Here is an 8,401-nt window from a genome sequence, read left to right on the forward strand (position 1 = left end):
GCTCATTCCTGCTGAAAGTTTTAGGAAATCTAAACACTAAATAAAATTCCTGCTCCTTGCTGCATGTGTATTATATATGTCTACACATAGAAACACTGATAGGAGGAAAATAATCACTCCTTTGCTGTCAGTGTTTCCCTAGCATTACTTCAATCCCCTATTTCTTGAAGGGACCCCTTCAAATCTAAGGTATTTATTAGTATTATAGACTTTCAGGGACTTTAGGTGTATGTACAGCTCACATTTGGGAGTAATACAAAGACTTACTTAGGGAGTAATACAATACACTTTTTGGGCTGAACTTTAGTAGGTAAGTTTTGTGGCAATCAGTTTCCTTCTTTTCAGTAAAGTGTTGCGAATGAGGATGCACACCTGGGACTTACCCATGGGATGCCACATGAAAGCTTCATGACAGACAGGGGATGGTTAGCTGAGTAAACTGACTGAGTGAACTTTTTGAATGTGATAACTTTTCCATCTGGACAATTCCTGGAAAGCTGGCCAGAAGACAATTGCTCCAGTGAAACCTGGATGTCACAACTGCTGTTATTTATACTGTTATATATGCTGTTATACTGCTGTTATTGACATGCAACTTTCCTACCATTTAAAATATATACCCATTTCATCCAATTTCAAAACAAAACTGTATAAACATGGGGATGAGGAGTGAAGAAGAAGCATACAGAAATGCATGTCATTGAGAAAAGGTGAAATGCATCACTCACAGGGTTCAGAAGATGTATGTGCCAGCACAACATTACTTCAGAACATAAATTCAGGTTCTGGTATTCAGATCTCCAATCATACTTCAGTTCTGCTTATTGCCAGAAACTTGGATTAGGGTAAAAAAGCACAATAATTTTTAACCTCAGATTAGTTGCTGGTCCATGTTGCAACACAGCCTCACAGTCTTATTAGCACAACAAAACTGGGCAGTGAACTTCTATGAAAAATGCAGAAATGAATGGCTCGGGGTGGGGTAGGATAAAAACTCTTCCAGCTGGTTTTGCCACCATGAGAAAGGTTTGTGTGCTGAAGTCTAAGATGCACTACAGCAAAGGCTGCACATAGTAAACTGACAGGCCATGAGGCAAACATCCCTGATCATTACAGTAAGAATAATGACAGTATGGGAGAGACCTAGATCCTTTACTTGATTTCTGAATGGATAATATTTAAGAAAGGGACCTTATCCCCTCTGGAGTAACTATGAAATAGCTCATACTTACCAGTAGGAGAGGTATTGAGAGGAGTCAGTAGAAATGAACAGAGATTTTCACATGAGTTCTTGGGCGTTAAGACAACCTGTCCACCTAATGTGTTCACCTATCTTTGTTCAAAGTCTGACAGTTTTCCAAACAACTGCACTGTCAACATGGAATTTAAAGCACTCTTGATAATAAAATAAGCTGTTTCCTGAGGAGAGCTACTCTTAGGAATGCTTGGATTAAATGTCTCAAGATTTTCCTGCAGAAGAAAATGATTAATTGTCTGGACACCTCAGCATTCAGTTATTTATATAGACTTCAGAACACATTTAAAGTTGAAAGGTGTTGTACTGTGGGCATTACATATTGGAACTGCCTTATTCAAAAGATCTTAAGTTTCTACCAGTTGTTCTGCTTCAGCCACTACTATTGCAATTTTCAAGACAATGCGTATATATGTAAATCAAGCATCTTGTTTATGAAAATTAGTCCCTTTGAGCAGAAAGGCAACTGAAGCAAATTACCTTAAACTTACACTTTTAATTCTTTCCTAGGCACATTAATTTTCAGAATAATCTGGATATGCACATTGGTTAGAAAGCATTTTGAAATATTGGCTCTTAAATCTGAATAATTATTTTCAGTACAGATGTTCCTGAAAGAGCTCCTTCAGAATGCAAACTACACATATAAAAATTCTTAACAATGGCAAGACTTGAATTCATACTATCCAAGTCCTATTCGGATTTGATGACTTCAGCATGTTACCATAAGTCACCTATTTGTTCTGTACTAGCCTGTCTTGCAAACAGGCTTGTAACTGGACTCCTACTCCTGTTGTATGAACTGTTTTATTTGTGTCATTACCTAAACTTGACTCCCTTCTTATCTCTTCTCAGGATCTTTTAACATGGTGCTTTCCCTGTGGAATTTGACCAGAATTTGAAACAAACTTATTCTAAGAAGGGTCAGCATTAAAATTTGGGCAAAAAATGTCTGATAATATGCAAGTATCTATGCTGTTTGATGTCATATGAGTGTTTTTAGAGGAACTGTGTTTTTATGGAGTCTTGTTCAGTCTCAGATTTTATCATAAACTTTGGCAGCATCCTTTGTAGGTTAAAACTATAGTATACTAACACAGAACACAACAGATATATAATCACCAACATCCAGATTTGTAATGCTCATTGGATCCAACCACCTGAGGTACTAATGTAATTTGTGATACTACATTGCATACATAGCATAAAACTTGATGTGACATGAGAATAAGTTTAGGAAGAACCTTATTACCTGTTGTCTGATAGGACAGTAGTTTTCACTGACATGCCTCTTCACACTCTTCCTGGGGAATAATGTAATGGTCTACATTGTTTGTGGTGCAATAATGAGGTGAGAGCTTGGGTCTCTCAGTGTAGTGCTGTTTTATTCCAATATTCCTTTAATACTAAATATCTTTCAGGTAAGAATAAAATTATCTAACTTTGAATGTATTCCAGGACTTAGCAGCCTTTAGCAGAGTTACCATCCTTCTGTTTTCAGCCTATCCCATATGCTGTCTAATGTCTAGAGAATATCCCTGGATATCAGCAGCACCTTTGCAGTGTCTCACACCTTCCTGCAATAGACTTCCATTGCAGAAGTAGTGAAACACTTCTGTCCCTGAATATACAGATAGCAGATTCTGTAAATCTTTGTCCCTTGGATCCAGAACAACTGTGGAAAAGATAGATCAAGAGCCAATCAGAAAAAAAAAATACTTTAGGGGCTTGAGTTGCCCAGCAGACTATGAAGAAGTGTGCATCTGGAAGGGGAACATGCATAGGAGCGCCCAAACTGGCTAGACCCTGCATTTGGCTCTTCAAATGTAAGTTATATCCAGCTGAGTGGGATGGATGGCTGCTTTTGCCTGCTTGTCTCTGACCAGATGAGCACAAACACCAGTGCCAATGATTAGCCTTTTGCCCTTGTCTAGCAATTTTCCCAGAGTAGCATCATAACACACGCAGCTTTCAGACCAGCCACAAGATTTGTTTGGGATGATTAGATTTACAGTCTCTCCTGAATAGTATGTGACTAAGGCCAAGCACAAAGATAGGTACATTCTCTACACCACACACAGTTTTGGCAAAGCATCTGTTTCTGAACATATCACATTTCTTTCCTGGTGTTTCTTCAGTGCCACAACTTCTAACCCATGTTTACTTCTTCTTCTCTATTGCTCAAAACTTAAAGGTACTTGAAAAGAGCCTAATATGGAATGACCTGTGTTTGCAGTAAAACAGGATTATTTTTAACTAATATATAAGCCATTTTAATAAGCAAATTTTACAATGATGACACATCTGGGAGGACAAAGCAGAAGTTAAGGCATAAGCCTGGGATAGTCGCCAACACAGGCATAAGTATCAGGTATGTAACATAGATAGTTTCCATATTCACTGAGTCAGCTTCCATACCCTTTGATGTAGGTTCCTACATCCTTAGGTAAGTCATCTACACATTCCACGGCTGTGGGTATCATGCAACTTAACGGAAACTTCCCTATTCTTATACTAAAACCATTTAAGATTGGAACATTGATAAAATTCATTGCATGTCACAAGAAGGCCTGGGAAACAAATACACAACAAGCTGAAGTGTACTGGCTGTTCTCAGTGCAGTCGTAACTCTTGAGACATTGAGGAAATATGGGGTCTTTATGTCATGGTCATGATGTCATCATGAAAAAAAAAAGGGGAAAAAGAAGAGGAAGAAAAGCATTGAAGTCAAGCCAGGACTCATGGTCTTGTGCCCTGTGTTCAAATTTGCTCTGACACACTTAAAAATCTACTGCAGAACTACATGTGTAACCAACCTTTGGGTTATATTCCCTAACTACCTTTCCTTCCTGTCTCCCCTCCTATTTTGTGATCTCTTCTATCTTTCTCACCTTTTGAATTACAAACAGAATTTGTTTGTTTTCTTCCTCTCCAGTCTCTTCACTTCCTTTGCTGCCAGTAAGTATCCTCCTCCCCAGCCTATCCTAACTACTTTACTCTCTCTTGTTTCCTGTCCACACTTTTCCAATAGTCTAATCTTTGAAGAATAATTGTTTAATTAGCACAGTCACTTTTCCTTGTCAAGTTAACCTAATGAATAACTTTTTTATCTATGCTTTTTCCTACTCATTAATTACTTTAAAGAGGTAGTGGAGTTTCTGGTCAAAGACAATACTTCTCCTGAAAGTGAATGAGGAAATGGCAATAAACACCTTTTGACTGCCGTAGCAATTTCCTGATTTTATTTAGCAATGATGTATGAAATTTAAAATGGGGGTAGACGTCCTCTGAATTGTCAATATTAGTGACCCAATTGTGTAGCTCCTTTGGCACCTAGCTGACCTAAGCAAAAAACATTTCTATTTCCTTCTTTCCCTCTTCAGGAAAAAAAAAAAATCAGAAGTGGAAATGGAGAATAGAGAAGTGCACAAAAGGGAAGTGCTAACTCTGGGGGAGATCCTACCTACTTCATTAATCCACAGGGCTCTTGGATAGAGCTTAGGCAGTTCCTAACCTGTACAGTAGGGACTATGTCTAGAAGTTAATTAGGAGGATATTCTTGGTAGTGGTCAATATTATATTCACTGCAGGGGGAAAAAGAAAGAAGCAAGGTGAGAACGTGGCGGTAAGTAGACTTCATTGATTAAACAGAGCTTGTTTCTTATGATCTACTTCTTCAGCAGTCTGCTCGAGGTCACAGAGCTTTGAACATGACTGCTTTAAAGCTCTAATTTTGCAAGCTCAACTGGCGGGTCAATTCTTGACAACACATGAAGCCCCATTAACATCAATGGGATTTTGTGCAGGTGTAAGAGTCATCTCTAGAGAATCTGCACAGTATTCATTGTTGAAACAAATTATTTTTTGGCAACCAAGTATGTAATTTCCCTATACATAATAAAATTTTCTTCATCCTTTGGAGAATTCCAATCCATCAATGTTGATTCCTAATACCAGTCATACAAGCTAAACCACTGATATCACAAACAATTATAGAGATGAACTGAAATGCAGTTGTAAAAAAAACTAATGGGTCATGGGTGTGCCATTTCAGTAGTGCTGGGAGATAAAATATGTTTGTACTATTTCAACCTTTAATTAAGGGGAATATGACTTTCCTGAGAGCCAGATTCATTGTGAAGATTGAATTCTATTCTCAGACTTTCCACTTTCCACATGGAGACTGTGCTTTTGAAAGTGGATAGAAGCTTCCTCCCCTCCCCCAGCTTAATCATTTTCTCTGACTTTGCAGAATTGTGACTTATGCAATGTCACAGAGAGCCAATGTCAGTGCTGCAAATAGTTCTTCCATCCTCCTGTCCTGACTATTAGATCACTGTTCTAGCAGTGCACTGGATCAAAGGTAGGTGTTTTTTGAGGACCCTCCCTTATCACACCTCTAATTTCACATTGCAACTAAATTGGCATGGTCCAAGAGCAAGACTCCTTTGAGAAAGCTCTAAACAAGCCAAGGGAAAGCTGCTTATTAAAAATGCACTAAATGATTCACAAGTGTTTCTCTTATAATTCCCCAACATTTTAGATAAAATATGTCTAGCTAAAGATAGCAGGATATATTTCAGAAAGTTTCTTTCTCCTGAAAATAGTATTTAAGATTCATGCATGATGATTATACTCTATTTTCTGCCTCAAACAAATGAACTCAAGATACTCTATAGGTTGCTCAGTGAAATTTTTTCAACACTGTCTACAATAAGCATGGTGATATTATAAGTCTGTGGAGATTTCTGTAATATCCAGATGGTCGTTCTAATTTGACTTTTTAAAATACTACCACATACTACCAAAATGTTTTCATCCTATTCATCTTTGGCCAAAGGCTGGTAGCCATTACAAGTTAACAGTTACTTCACAAGTAAGATAAAATTTCATCCAGCCTAATTTCTTGTTCCTCTAGCCATCCAAAAGTTATTTATTTACTCTGAGCTAGTCAGAGAGATCTTCTTTAATCAATGAATAGAGTTAGAAACTTCAAAAAGAACTCAGCTAATACCCTTTAGACATTTATTCTACATTTCAGTTAATCATAGTTGGGAAGTGCCAGTCTCTCTCTGTGTTGACTATAGAGGGAGCCTTGACAACTCAGATAAAAAGAGTCTAGATTCTATATAATTAATATTAGTGAGCTGAATCCCACCCTTAGTGAGATCAAAAAGACAGTAATCTGATGCTTTTTAATGCTTTCTCTTCTAATCCTTTGATGAAGGTCACATGAGCATATTAGAACCATAGAATCATAGAATGTTAAGGATTGGAAGGGACCTTAAGGATTATTTACTTCCAGCCTCCCTGCCATGGGCAGGATCACCTTCCACTAGACCAGGATGCTCAAGGCTTTGAAAACTGCCAGGGTCGGGGCATCCACAGCCTCCCTGGGAAACCTGCTGCAGTATCTCATCACCCTCACAGTAAAGATATTCTTCCTAATTAAACCTAATTTTCCCCTCTTTCTGTTTGTAGCCATTACTCCTTGTCCTATCACTACAGTTCCTCATGCAGAGTCCCTCTTTGGCTTTCTGTTCCTCTTCAGATCCTGGAAGGCTGCTGTGAGGTTTCCATGCAGCCTTCTCTTCTCCAGGCTGAACAGCCCCAAGGGTTGAACCCCCAAGGGCTGTAATTCCCCTTTGTAGGGGAATTACATCAGTCCTCTTATCAATTTTGTGGCCCTCCTTGGGATTTGCTCCAACAGTTCCAGGTCCTTCTTATGCATTCCAAGCATATAACTTTAAAAATAAATATAGCATTAAAATATACATAACCAGAAACCTTGCTGCTTTGACAGATGTGTTTTGTCAGACAAATAACCAAAATTCTTGGCCTATTTGATTTAGTCCTCAGCATTCTCATCATCTCCAGGTAATTTTGAATTCCTTAAAAAAAGCTTTTGTAAGGATATCAAATGACAGAGATGATTCCAGTTTTGCCTTCAAGACTTATGTTGGAAGAATATTAACTGTACATGTGAGCAATATGTAGAACAGACCACTTCATATGTCTCTGGATGTTTACTGGAATATCTATTTTTCTCAACCATTCTGTACATCTGAAAACTATCAAACACAGCTGATCCACTCATCTCCGAAAATGTGACACAGAGATGCCTAAACTTTGGTAACTTTGGTTTATGAAGATGTGAAAACTTTGGTTTATGAACCCTATTAAGAGAAGCATTATTATTCCATATATTAATATATATAAAACATTTTAGAATAAGAATATATAAAAGGTCCACCATGCCAATAAATTGTGCTTGGATCTTATGTGTTAAGAGAGAAACATTTGACTTTTATAATTGATGTCTCTGTAAAAGTATAAATGAAAGAAGAGGAAGATTTGTCTGACCAGAAGTAGATGGCAACAGTGTCTATCTTTTGAACTTTTTGTCTAGATTTCTTTTATAATCAATGAGAGAGAAAATGACACTCCTAGACATGATTTGCTTAAGCATAAGGTAGATATCTAAAATAGGTCGAATGAATAATTCCCTATAAATTCTCTTTTTTGGCTTGAGTGATCTCAGTATGAGTAGCTCAAGTAGAAAGACTTATAAGGTAGAATTAGGTGAGACTGATCATAAGCCTTGCTGAAACATTACTATTTCATTATTAAAGGTGAGATTTTTAAGAAGCTGATCAGCTTTAAGGTAATGGGAGAAACATTAAGTCTTGCTAGTCCCTGACAAGCAAAATCAATCACTCAGCACTAAAGTGGCAGCTCTCTGGAGCAGACAACTAATATCAGAAGCTTTTGATGAGGTGCTGACATGTAGAAAGGAAAGATTTCCAAATGGTAAAACACCTACCAAATTGTTTGCTCTGTTCAGCTTCTGAGCAGACAATTGTATTTTATACGACTTTCATATTATCTATAGACCTCTCCATAGATCTCAAAGGAACTGTTGGTTACGGACAAAGGAGGAACCTGTCGCAGATTGGATGATGATAGTGAGTCATGAAACAGGGAATAATGTGGGATTGAGCAGATTTTGTTTTGTTTACCCACAGACATGGAAGTAGAAACAGATTCAACATATTTTATTCTGTGTTGTTTTATCTTAAACTTAACGTGACAAAGAATTTGCAAAGAGGATGAGTTTGGTCTGTTTTGTCCAGTTGAAGAGGAGAA

This window comes from Agelaius phoeniceus, chromosome 1 (genome assembly GCF_051311805.1).
Source record: "Agelaius phoeniceus isolate bAgePho1 chromosome 1, bAgePho1.hap1, whole genome shotgun sequence".
Classification (NCBI taxonomy): domain Eukaryota; kingdom Metazoa; phylum Chordata; class Aves; order Passeriformes; family Icteridae; genus Agelaius; species Agelaius phoeniceus.